Source organism: Camellia sinensis, chromosome 8, assembly GCF_055761805.1.
Source record: "Camellia sinensis isolate YWXY chromosome 8, ASM5576180v1, whole genome shotgun sequence".
In the NCBI taxonomy this organism is placed as follows: Eukaryota; Viridiplantae; Streptophyta; class Magnoliopsida; order Ericales; family Theaceae; genus Camellia; species Camellia sinensis.
The window spans coordinates 133,117,045-133,132,172 of NC_138968.1; positions in this window are offsets into that span (position 1 = coordinate 133,117,045).

Here is a 15,128-nt window from a genome sequence, read left to right on the forward strand (position 1 = left end):
TATAATGTATATATTAAAAAAAATTAAAACAAATACAAATATCTATAATTATCCCGTGCATAGCACGGGTGATAGGCTAGTACTATATATTAAGCAAAAGGGGGTTTTTAACCCCAAGCCTTGTGGGAGCTCCAATCTCCCAATCTAAATTTCTTGATTTTTTTATTTAAAAAAAAAAAAAAAAACCTCAACATTTATTGAATTCCTCCAAATCTTTTTGGCTTCTCCCATACACATATTTTTTAACTTTTTCAAATCTTTTTGACTTCTCCCATACACATATTTTTTAACTTTTCAAATACCTATTACAACATTTCTCACTTTTACCATACCTATTAGACCCTTTCACCTTCTTCACTTCACCTTTTGATTTAAACTTATTTTTTTATTTTGGTTCTTCTTTAAACTAATTACCGGCAGCACTTCCAACTTCTCTCTCTATCGGCGGCCCATCCAACTTCTCCCTTGCAACCTTTCCCATGTTTAATAGTGAGCAATTCCTTCTTTTCTGTGCTATTTTAATGGTTTTTTAAATGGATTGTAATTAAGTATGATTGAAGTTATTTCCTTTTATAATTTCTAAAAAAGTAAAATTTATAATTTAATTTTTTAATATGATTAAAATTAGATAAACATAAGCACTCACAAAGAGAAAAATGTGATTGTAGTTAGTTTAATAGTTCTTTTTTTAAATGTGACTGTATTGTAATTAGTTTAATGATTCTTTTTTTTCATTTATTTTTTTAATTATGGGAAAAATGTGATGTGATTGTAGTTTGTTCAATGGTCCCTTTTTTCATTTATTTTTTTTATTATAAGAAAAATGTGATGTAATTGTAGTTTGTTCAATGGTTATTTTTTTTATGGTGATTTAATCGTTTTATTTACTATTTTAATGATTTTTCTTTACATTTATTTTTTATTGTAGTTAGTTCAACGGTGTTTTTTTTTAATGTGATTGTAATTAGTTCAATAGTTCTTTTTTTTAAATGTGATTGTATTATAATTAGTTTAATGGTTCTTTTTTTTCTTTTATTTTTTTTATTATGGGAAAAATGTGATGTGATTGTAGTTTGTTCAATTATTTTTTTTTTCAATGTGATTTAATCGTTTTATTTACTGTTTTAATGGTTCTTCTTTACAATTATTTTTTTTTTAATTATGAAAAAATATGATTGTAGTTAGATAGCATAAAAATATTTTTGATTTGTATGATTGAAGTTATCTCCTTTTGTGATTTGTATTTGGTCTAGCCAAAAAAAAAATTATAATTTGATTTTTTTAATATGATTGAAGTTAGATAAACATAAATACTCATAAAGAGAAAAATGTGATTGTAGTTAGTTCAATGGTTTTTTTTTTTTTTTTTAAATATGATTGTAATTAGTTTAATGATTTTTTTTTTTATTATATGAAAAATGTGATGTGACTGTAGTTAGTTCAGTGTTTTTTTTTTTTAATGTGATTGTATTGTAATTAGTTTAATGATTTTTTTTTTTTTTGTGAGTTCAATTGATAGTTAAAGTACTAAAAAAAAATGGTTCTTTTTTTTCATTTATTTATTTTTAATTATGGGGAAAATGTGATGTGATTATAGTTTGTTCAATGGTTTTTTTTTTTTTTTTAATGTCATTGTATTGTATTTAGTTCAATGATTCTTTTTTTTTCATTTATATATTTTTTATTATGAGAAAAATGTGATGTAATTGTAGTTTGTTCAATTGTTCTTTTTTTAATGTGATTTAATCGTTTTATTTACTGTTTTAATGGTTCTTCTTTACATTTATTTTTTTATTGTAGTTAGTTCATCGGTTCTTTTTTTTAATGTGATTGTAGTTATTTCAATAATTTTTTTTTTAAATGTGATTGTATTGTAATTAGTTTAATAATTCTTTTTTTTTTTCATTTATTTATTTTTTATTATGAGAAAAATGTGATGTGATTGTAGTTTGTTCAATGGCTCTCTTTTTTTAATGTCGTTGTATTGTAATTAGTTCAATGGTTCTTTTTTTTCATTTATTTTTTTTATTATGAGAAAAATGTGATGTGATTGTAATTTGTTCAATGTTTTTTTTTCCAATGTGATTTAATCGTTTTATTTACTGTTTTAATGGTTCTTCTTTATGATTATTTTTTTATTATGAAAAAAATATGATTGTAGTTAGATAACATAAAAATATTTGTGATTTGTATGATTGAAGTTATCTCCTTTTGTGATTTGTGTTTGGTCTAGCCAAAAATATATATAATTTGATTTTTTTAATATAATTGAAGTTAGATAAACATAAACGCTCACAAAGAAAAAAATGTGATTGTAGTTAGTTCAATAATTTTTTTTAACGTGATTGTAATTAGTTTAATGGTTTTTTTTTCATTTATTTTTTTTATTATTGAAAAAATGTGATGTGATTGTAGTTTGTTCAACGGTTTTTTTTTTAATGTGATTGTAGTTCGTTCAATAATTTTTTTTTTAATGTAATTGTATTGTAGTTAATTTAATGATTTTTTTTTTTTTGAGTTCAATTGAGTTCAATTGATAGTTAAAGTATCAAAAGAAAATATTTAACTACCGTTGAACAGTCACAGTAATTGTAATTGTAATTGATTTTTTTCTCAAAAAAAAATATATATATGAACAGTCACGGTGAGTTTAATGGATCTTTGATGACTTCAAGTTGACTAATTTTGACGTTCAAATCTCTGCAAAGCTCGGTTGATTGGTTCTTGGAAATCCTGAAGTGAAATAAAGATTGCTTCCTGTTTACCAAAAGATCATTATTGTTAACCCCATGCCGATAGAAAATTCTTCATGCCATGGAAAATTGATAAGTGAGATCAACAATAGTGCACCTCTATTCGAATTGTTCTACTTCCTTGATTTGGACAAGTGTTCAAGTATGAACCAAATATCTCTTGCACATTTTTTCCCTGGTAAACAAAAGTAACACGTGATTAAAAAAAAATGTGAGTTATTAATTTATTTTTTTGGGTGATAAATGTGAGTTTTTAATCTTTTAATTTTTAGTTTTCTTTTTTTTTTTCTTCCTTTTTCGACATTCTGTTTTATTGGCTCATCTAGCAAGATTAAGTCATCGCTTTAATAAAGTAACTTTAAGGATGCCTTTAAATATGGCAAACAAAATCAACACCGTAAGATGATTTGGAAGAGAGAGAGAGAGTTCACAATTAAAATGTAATTACCAATTGACAGTGTAATAATTATTGATGATGATTAAATTATATTTTCAAAAAAAAAAATTGTAATTGATTTTTTTGTGATGTGATTGTATTTTTCACTACCAATTCATTTAATTTGTGATTGGGTTTTAATTCATTGTATTTTTAACTAACAATTGTAGTTAGTTCAATGATTCACCTAAATTACCCATTATTAATAATGATTAGATTGTATTTTGAAGTAAAATATTTGTAATTAATTTTTTTAACTCATTGTGTTTTTTTTTTTAAAAATTGTTTTGTTTTTTAACTATCAATTGGCTTAATTGTGATTTGATTTTTAACTCACTGTGTTTTTTGCAAAAAAAAAAAGAAGAAGAGATTGTGTTCTTAGGTTCACATAAAATACCCATTATTGATAATGATTAGATTGTTTTTTGAAAAAAAAATTGTAATTGATTTTTTTCTCACTGTGTTTTTTGAAGAAGAAAAATTAATTGTGTTTTTTAACTATCAATTGACTTAATTTATGATTTGATTTTTAACTCATTGTGTTTTTTGAAAAAAAAAAATGGATTGTATTCATTAGGTTCACAAAAAGTCCCCATTATTGATGATGATTAGATTGTAAGTATACAAAAATATTTGTGTTTTTTAATTATCAATTGACTTAATTTGTGGCAATCTTTGATGGAAGGCCCACAACAATTTAGATTTTTGCTATTTTTTATTTTACTTATTCATTGAATTTTGAACAAATGTAATAAATTCTTATTTTTATTACTTTAATTATGCAATGTCAACATTTTCATTTAAAATTACATATATATTTTATGCTAACAATTTAAAAATACGTTTGACATAATTATAAATAGTTTTTTTTTTTTTTGTAAATTCAAACCCGTGCATAGCACGGGTGATAGGCTAGTACTATATATTAAGCAAAATGAGGTTTTTAACCCCAAGCCTTGTGAGAGCTCCAATCTCCCAATCTAAATTTCCTAATTTTTTTATTTAAAAAAAAAACTTTAGCATTTATTAACTTCTCCCAACCCCCAAGTCTCACCCTCATAATAATACTTTAATGCATTAAGTACAAGTATGAAAAAAATTCTTTGAAATCCAACACATATGAATTCTTCGAAAAGTCTCAACACATATAATTATTATCCCTCATAATAACACTTTAATGCATTAAGAATAAACATAAACAAAAAATTTCTTAAAAAATCAAACACATATAATTATTATCAAAATATTAAACTTTAATATAATATAATAAAAAAAATAAGGCATTTAATTCCTTGAAAAGTCCAACACATATGATTATTATCAAAATATTAAACTTTAATATAATATAAAAAAGGAAAAAAATAAGACATTTAAAAAAAGAAAAAAAGACATTTAAAAATCGCAATTCATATATATAGATAATTGTAAATATATTAAGGAAAATGGGGTTTCTAAACCCCAAATATTGTAGGAGCTCCAATATCTCAATTTTAATTTTTAAAATTTTTGATTTAAAAAAAAAATTCAGCATTTATTGATTTGGTCAAAATCCTCTGATTAACATTTATTAATTTTTTTCAATTCACATGCCTGCATTTATTGATTTGGTCAAAATATCTGATTAACATTTAAAATCCCCTCATACAAATAATATAGATGCTGCCCGTGCATAGTTACTGCAATAGCCTTTTTAATTTCTCATGTACACAATGGTTAGTGATAAGATTGTTAAATTATTTTTATAAAAAATATTTAAAAATATAATTTATATATTAAAAAAATTAAAACAAAAATAAATATCTATAATTTTCCCGTGCATAGCACGGGTGATAGGCTAGTCTATACTATATATTAAGCAAAAAGGGGTTTTTAACCCGAAGCCTTGTGGGAGCTTCAATCTCCCAATCTAATTTTCCTGATTTTTTGATTTAAAAAAAAAAAACTTAGCATTTATTAACTTCTCCCAATCCCCAAGTCTTACCCTCATAATAACACTTTAATGCATTAAAAACTAGTATAAAAAAAATTCTTTGAAATCCAACACATATGAATTTCTTGAAAAGTTCCAACATATATGATTATTATCCCTCATAATAACACTTTAATACATTAAGAACAAGCATAAAAAAATTTTCTTGAAAAGTCCAACACATATGATTATTATCAAAATATTAAAATTTAATATAATATAATAAAAAAAGAAGACATTTAATTTCTTGAAAAGTCCAACACATATGATTATTATCAAAATATTAAACTTTAATATAATATAAAAAAGGAAAAAAAGAAGACATTAAAAAAAAAAGATATTTAAAAATCGCAATTCACATATATAGATAATTGTAAATATATTAAGAAAAAAGGGGGTTTCTAAAACCCAAGCCTTGTGGGAGCTCCAATCTTTCAATCTTAATTTTCTAAATTTTTGATTTAAAAAAAAAAATCTCAGCATTTATTGATTTAGTCTAAATCTCTTATTAGCATTTAAAATCCTCCCATACAAATAATTATAGATACAACTGTTGCATAGTTACTGCTGTAGCTTTTTTAATTTCTCCTGTACACTATGGTTAGTGATAAGATTGTTAAATTATTTTTATAAAAAATCTAAAAAACATAATTTATATATTAAAACAAATTAAAACAAATATAAATATATATAATTATCCCGTGCATAGCACGGGTGATAGGCTAGTATATATTAAGAAAAAGGGAGTTTCTAACCCCCAAGTCTTGTGGGAGCTCCAATATCCCAATCTAAATTTCCTGATTTTTTATTTAAAAAAAAAAAAAAATTTCGCATTTATTAACTTCTCCCAACCCCCAAGTATAAAAAAAATTCTTTGAAAAATCCAACACATATGAATTCCTTGAAAAGTCCCAACACACACGATTATTATCCCTCATAATATCACTTTAATACATTAAGAACAATCATAAAAAAAAATTCCTTGAAAAGTCCAACACATATGAATTTCTTGAAAGTCCAACACATATGATTATTATCAAAATATTACACTTTAATATAATATAAAAAAAGACATTTAAAAAAAAAGACATTTAAAAATCACAATTCACATATATAAAAATAAGAAAAATGCTTGTGGGCACTAATTAGTTCCCCACTAATTAGGTGGCAGTGGGTCCCGTCATTAATGATGTAATGTTTTGGTCTTGGAGTTGTATTTTTTTTTTTTTTTATACTTTTTTAATGCATTAGTGCTATTAGTGGTGGTGTTTTTAGTGGGATGAATCATTGTTGTAAAAATAATTGTGAAGTACATATGAATTCCTTGAAAAATTCAACACATGATTATTATCTCTCATAATAATATTTTAATGCATGAAGAACAAGTATGAAAAAAATTTCTTGAAAAATCCAACACATATGATTAGCATCAAAATATGAAATTTTAATATAGTATAAAAAAAAAAGGAAAAAGTGGTGAAACACAACCCGTGCGTAGCACGGGTGATATGCTAGTATGATTATTATTAAAATATTAAACTTTAATATAATATAATATAAAAAACAGACATTTAATTTCTTGAAAAGTCCAACACATATGATTATTATCAAAATATTTAACTTTAATATAATATAAAAAAGCAAAAAAAGAAGACATTTAAAAAAAAAAAAGATTTAAAAATCACAATTCACATATATAGTTAATTGTAAACATAATCCGTGTATAGCACGGGTGATATGCTAGTATATATTAAGGAAAAGGGGGTTTCTAAATCCCAAGCCTTATAGGAGCTCCAATCTCCAAACTTTAATTTTCTAAATTTTTTATTTTAAAAAAAACTCAGTGTTTATTGATTTGGTCAAAATTTTCTGATCAGCATTTATTAACTTTTTTCAATCTACATGTCTTTCCACATGTCTGCATTTATTGATTTGATCAAAATCCTTGATCAGTATTTAAAATCTCCTCATACAAATAATTATAGATACAACTCGTGCATAGTTACTGCAGTAGCCTTTTTTTTAAAAAAAATATATTTAAAAAAAACTCAACATTTATTGGTTTGGTCAAAATTTCCTGATCAACATTTATTGACTTTTTTCAATTTACATTTCTTTTCACATGTCTGCATTTATTGATTTGATCAAAATCCCTGATCAGTATTTAAAATCCCCTCATACAAATAATTATAGATACAGCCCGTGCACAGTTACTGTAGTAGCCTTTTTAATTTCTCATATACACTATGATTGGTGATAAGATTGTTAAATTATTTTTATGAAAAATCTTTAAAAACATAATTTATATATTAAAAAAAATTAATAACAAATATAAATATTTATAATTATCCCGTGCATAGCACGGGTGATAAGCTAGTATCTATATCTATACTATATATTAAGCAAAATGGGGTTTTTAACCCCAAGCCTTATAGGAGCTCCAATCTCTCAATCTAAATTTTTTGATTTTTTTATTTTAAAAAAAAAAACCTTAGCATTTATTAATTTTTCCCAACTCCCAAGTTTTACCCTCATAATAACACTTTAATGTATTAAAAACAAGCATAAAAGAAAGAGCAATGCTACAGACCACTAATTTATCATCACTAATACCACCACTAGTGAGGTGGCAATTGAAAAAAAAAAAAGAAAAAAAAAAAACAAGGCACAAAACACATGTGGCAGTGGGTGGGATCCACTGCCACATCATTAGAGCCACCACTAATTAGTGGTCTAAAGCATTTTTGTAAAAGAAAGAGCTTCTTTGAAGTCCAACGCATGAATACCTTGAAAAGTTCCAACACACATGATTATTATCAAAATATTAATGCATTAAGAATAAGCATAAAAAAAAATTTCTTGAAAAGTCCAACACATATGATTATTATCAAAATATTAAATTTTAATATAATATAATAATAAAAAGAAGACATTTAATTCATTGAAAAGTTCAACACATATTATTATTATCAAGATATTAAATTTTAATATAATATAAAAAAGGAAAAAAAGAAGATATTTAAAAAAAAAAAAGACATTTAAAAATCGCAATCTATACTATATATTAAGCAAAAGGTGGTTTTTAACCCCAAGCCTTGTGAGTCCGGATCCTCGGCCGCTCTTCCCGGCCGTCCTCCCAGCAGCCCTCCAAAACAACGTCGTTTTGGAGAGGTTTTTTTTTTTTTTTTTTTTTCAGTCTGTTTGGTTTTTGAAGAAAACAGAGGGGAGGGGAAGGGAAGAAGAGACGTAGGGAGAAGAAGAGGGGAGAATTTCTGCAGAGTTTATGATCCAACATTAAGCCTATTATGCACAGTTTATGATCCAACATTCATGCTTCATTAATAGTGAATTTCTGCAGATCATCAACATCAACAAAAAAAAAAAAAAAAAAAAAAAATTCTGCAGATCCAGATCATCAACATCCCTTCATCTTCAGTTTTGAACATCATCATCACCTTCAACATCATCATCATCTTCATCAACAATCAAATCCAGATTGTTTCAACCTTATATATATATATACATGTATTGTAAATTTTTATAGATATAAAGATATATATATATATATATCATCTTCATCAACAAATTTAAAAAAAAAATAAAAAATTCTGCAGATCCAGATCATCAACATCCCTTCATCTTCAATTTTGAACATCATCATCACCTTCAACATCATCATCATCTTCATCAACAATCAAATCCAGATTTTTTCAACCTTATATATATATATATATATATTGTAAATTTTTATAGATATAAAGATATATATATATATATATCATCTTCATCAACAAATTTAGCGTGGATCTGCAGAGAAAACATCATCATCATCTTCATCATCTTCAACATCATCATCATCTTCCCCATCTTCATCAATATCAACATCTTCATCAACAACAACATAGATCTTCCTCTTCTCTCTTCCTATTCTCTTCCTCTCTGGATCTGTCCTAATTCCCCATCTTCGTCAATATCAACATCTTCATCAACAACAACACAGATCTTCATCATCTTCAGATCAAAAAAAAAAAAAAACAGATTGGTGATGGTAGATTCACAAGAAAACGAAGATCTGAAGGGTATGAAAGAGGGGGGGAAAATGGATTTGGGTGTTTCAGATTTCGGTTCTGTTCTGGTTTTGTGTGTATTTTTTTTTTTTTTTTTTTTTTCGAAAATTGCCCTCAAAACGACGTCGTTTTGAGGGCTGTAGGGAAGGGCTGCTTGAGAATGGCGGCCGAGGATCCGCGCTCAAGCCTTGTGGGAGTTCCAATCTTACCCTCATAATAACACTTTAATGCATTAAAAACAAGCATAAAAAAAATTATTTGAAATCCAACACATGAATTCCTTGAAAAGTTCAAACACATATGATTATTATCAAAATATTAATGCATTAAGAACAAGCATAAAAAAATTTATTGAAAGGTCCAACACATATGATTATTATCAAAATATTAAACTTTAATATAATATAATAAAAAAAAGAAGACATTTAATTCCTTGAAAAGTTCAACACATATGATTATTATCAAAATATTAAACTTTAATATAATATAAAAAAAGAAAAAAATAAGACATTTAAAAAAAAAACATTTAAAAATTGCAATCTATCTACACTATATATTAAGCAAAAGGGGATTTTTAACCACAAGCCTTGTGGGAGCCCCAAGCCTTGTGGGAGCTCCAATCTCCCAATCTAAATTTTCTGATTTTTTAATTTAAAAAAAAAAACTTAGCATTTATTAACTTCTTCCAACCCCCAAGTCTTACCCTCATAATAACACTTTAATGCATTAAGAACAAGCATAAAAAAAATTCTTTGAAATACAACACATATGAATTCATTGAAAAGTCCCAACACATATGATTATTATCCCTTATAATAACACTTTAATGCATTAAGAAAAAGCATAAAAAAAATTTCTTGAAAAGTCCAACACATATGATTATTATCAAAATATTAAACTTTAATTTAATATAATAAAAAAAAGAAGACATTTAATTCCTTGAAAAGTCCAACACATATGGTTATTATCAAAATATTAAACTTTAATATAATATAAAAAGGAAAAAAAAGAAGATGTTTAAAAAAAAAAAAAGACATTTAAAAATCGCAATTCACATATATAGATAATTGTAAATATATTAAGGAAAATGGGGTTTTTAAACCCCAAGTCTTGTGGGAGCTCCAATCTCTCAATTTTAATTTTCTAAATTTTTTATTTAAAAAAAAAACCTCAGCATTTATTGATTTGGTCAAAATTCCCTGATCAACATTTATTAACTTTTTTCAATCCATATACCTGCATTTATTGATTTGGTCAAAATTCCTGATTAACATTTAAAATCCCCTCATACAAATAATTATAGATATAGTCTATGCATAGTTACTGCAGTAGCCTTTTTAATTTATTCTGTACACTATGGTTAGTGATAAGATTATTAAATTATTTTTATAAAAAATCTTAAAAAACATAATTTATATATTAAAAAAAAATTAAAACAAATATAAATATTTACAATTATCCCGTGCATAGCACGGGTTATAGGCTAGTATTATATAAGAAAAATGAGATTTCTAATCTATAAGAAAAATGGTATTATATAAAAAAATTCAGATATACGCACAGATAAAATTAATGAATTTGATTTTTATTTATTCAATTAAAATTTTTCTTTTGCATCTCAATATCCAATTTTAAATTTTAAATTTTTTTAAAATTTATCTAAGCAAATCTAATTTGAAAATATCTCCCACCATCATACTTTAAATCAATAAAACCCACATGTCTATAACATATCTAATTCACATCATAACTTACCTAAATAATAATAATTAAAAACAAATAGAAACTATAGTTAAATTAAATTGGGAAAAAAAAAAATAGAACCCCACTACTTCATCTTAAATAAATTGAAAACAAACAAACAAACAAACCAAATATAAACCACACAAAAATATGGGATTAATAATAGAAACATCATATTAATTATTGTTAAATATCACTTCACTTCACATTTAATAATAATATTGTATATTTGTCTTAATTATAACTTATAAATTTGTATATTTTCATAACTAGAAAAGATATGTCATAATTCATTTAATCTCATTTAATCATATTTAACTTTTTTTTAATATAAATTATCAAAATTGCACTAATTAGACTTATATATATATATATATTTTTAAAATTTTTTTTAAACTAATAATTTAAAATTTTATAAACATAAAAGTTAACTTATAAATTTTATGTATATCACAAGACAAAATATTAAATTATTTTAAGATAATTATAATAATTTTTTTTAATTTATAAAATCTCGTGCATGGCACGGGTTACCACTAGTATTATGGCCTCGTTTGGGAAGTAGCTATTTTAGTAGGCTATTTGGCTTTTTGGCTATTTTAGTAGGCTATTTTAGTTTTGTGTTTGGGAAGATGAGATGAATTTTTAGTTGAGTTGTTGTATTGGAAAGTGTGTTGAAATGATGTTTAAATTTAAAATGACAGATTTATCCCTAACTTTTTATTTTTAAAATTGATATAAAGGGGCAAAATGGTAATTTTGCCCTTGATGTAACACTGTCCGGCTGTGACAGTGTAGGCAGTGTCCGGGAAGCAGTCTATTTTTTTTTTTTTGAAAAAGGTTCCAACAATGTTGCTTTTGGGCTAATTTCCCAAAATAGGCTATAATAGCCTCATTTTGGACTTCCCAAACAGCGCCTAAATAAGAAAAATGAGATTTCTAATCTACAAGCTTTGTGGGAGCTCCAATATCCTAATCCTAGATTTTTAATTTTTTGATTTAAAAAAAAAAAACTCAATATTTATTGACTTCTCCCAACCCAACCTCACCATTTATTGAGTTCTTACAATCCACAATCCCTTTTGACTTCTCTCATAATTACTGCAACACCCTTTTCAATTTCTCTCATATACTAGGATTACACATACAAATAAAGAAGATAAGAATTTAGCTATATATCTATCAAAATATGAATTATGATTTAATAATATAATTATATATTTTTTTATGTATATCTATCAAAATTTTAAATCGCTTAATGGGACAAATTAATCAATTTTCTAAAATTATTGATTTTTTAATTTACAAAATAGATTAAAAAAACTATTGACTGATTTATTTATTTAATAACAAAAATATTTCATAATCTCTCTCACCAATTTCCCAAAAAAAATATTAAAACTTGCATTCTTTTTCTCTTCTCCAAAAAATCAGATAATATTTTTTATTAAAGTTGTAGATATCTATATATATCTTATATATTATATTATAACATTAAAAAAAAAACTCAAAAAAAAATCTTTAAAGTTTATCTAAATAAACTTTAAATCAATAAAACTCACATGTCTATCACATATCTAACTTATATCATAACTTACTTAAATAATAATAATTAAAAATAAATAAAAACCACAGATAAATTAAATTTTTTAAAAAATAGATACCCACAACTCTATCTTAAATAAATTGAAAAAAAATACCCGAATAGAAATCACGTAAAAATAATAAAAAGATAAGAATTTATATATGGATCTAAAAAAAATATTAAAGCTTGCATTTCTTATATTTTCTTCAAAAAATCAGATAATATTTTTTATGAAAGTTGTAGATATCTACCTATATCTTATATATTATATTATAATATAACAAAAAAAAAAACTTAAAATCAAATATACAAACAGAAAAAATTAATAAATTTGATTTTTATTTATTTATTTATTTTTTGCATCTCAATATCTAAATTTAAATTTTAAAAATCTTCAAAATTTATCTAAACAAATATAATTTGAAAATATCTCCTACCATTATACTTTAAATCAATAAAACTCACATGTCTATAACATATCTAACTCACATCATAACTTACCTAAATAATAATAATTAAAAACAAATAGAAACCACAGATAAATTAAATTAAAAAAAAAAAGATACCCACAACTCCATCTTAAATAAATTGAAAAAAAAAACGAATAGAATCCACACAAAATAAAAAAGATAAGAATTTAGATATGGATCTAAAAAAATATATTAAAACTTGCATTCCTTCTCTCTTCTCCAAAAAATCAGATAATATTTTTTATGAAACCTGTAGATATCTATTAATATCTTATATATTATATTTTAACATAAAAAAAAACTAAAAAACAGATAAAATTAATAAATTTGATTTTTATTTACTCAGTTAAACCTTTTCTTTTGCATCTCAATATCCAATTTTATATTTTAAAAATCTTTAAAGTTTATCTAAACAAATCTAATTTGAAAATATCTTTCACCATTATATTTTCAATCAATAAAACTCACATGTCTATCACATATCTAACTCACATCATAACTTATCTAAATAATAATAATTAAAAACAAATAGAAATCACAGATAAATTAAATTAAGAAACAAAAATATAGATACTCACAACTCTATCTTAAATAAATTGAAAAAAAAAAGAACAGAATAGAAACCACACAAAAATTTTAAAAATAAAAATAAAAATTTAGATATGGATCTAAAAAAATATGACAATATCTACATTTGAATTATGATTTAGTAATATAATTATCTATTTTTCTGATGTATATATATCAAAATCTTAAATAACTTAATGAGACAAATTAATTAATTTTCAAGTCTTATTTAAAGAATAATTTGATTAGTCATCCCAACTCCTAAACTTCGCGGGCATTAGCAGAGGAGCTAACGGATTGGGTTAGGTAAGGTTTAAGTTGTTGGAGGTAACATTTTCATACTCTAGCACCTTTTGGGAAGATGGTTGGAGTTTTTTTGACTATTTTAACCATAAAAGATAAAATAGGTTATTTTAGCTACAACAAACAAAATATCACATCAAACTCATAATCATCACTCTTCTTTCACAAAAAAGCAAAAAAACCAAAAAACTCTTCCCAAACCAAACTTTTTAGCCTAGGCTAAAATAGCCAAAAAAATCAAAATGCCAAAAAGCCAACCTACTTCCCAAACGAAGCCAAATTTATTTATTTTTTAATTTTATTTTTTCCCTGTGTGATTCTCTTTCAATACTGTTGGTTTGGTTTTGGTTTCGGTTTCGGTTTTAGTGAGGTTTATGTATTTGTTTATATGTTTGCATTGTAGAGAATAATTATTAATGATTATGGTTACAATCGAAGTATCTATGTATGTTGCGTGCTAAGGATTTTGATCGGATTTTATTTTCTTCGGTGAAGACCATAAAATTGAAGTTAAAAAAATGGGTATCAATTTTTTTTTAATGTTTTTGTCATTTTATTTTATAAAAAAATGTGAAAATTTATTGAGAATTCAAGATTTTACTATAACATTAGATTTTTGTATAACTAGGTAAATTTAAAACTTTTAAATATCATTGTGTTCTTTATTTTTATTATTCTCTTTATATCACAATAGACCATTATTGCTACTTTATTGTTTGTTAATTATAATTTAATTAATTGAAAATGAAAACTTAATATAAATTTTCATATATATTATAGTTAATTTGTTACAATTATAGTTGTATATAACAACATAATATATAGGGATAATATTTAAATATAATTTTTTTATGTGATTAAAATAGTCTATATTAATAGTATATAGAAGAGTTAAATAGTTTATTTTATCTCTAAAAAATCCAATTTATTTATTTTTTTTACTTTTAAATTTTTTAAATTGAAATAGTCCATCTTAACGGTATATAGAAGAGTTAGATGGTTTCTTTTATCTCTAAAAAATCCAATCTATTTTTTATTTTTACTTTTTAATTTTTTAAATTGAAATATCAATTGTTTATGTCTACCAAACAAAACTGATAAACACATATAAAAAAGCTACACATTTTTTTTTCCTTTTTTATTATGTAGGATATTTATAAATGGAAAATGTATGACACTCCGATTTTTTTTCCATAATCCAATTTATAATGATGTAGTCATAAGTGTCAATTTTT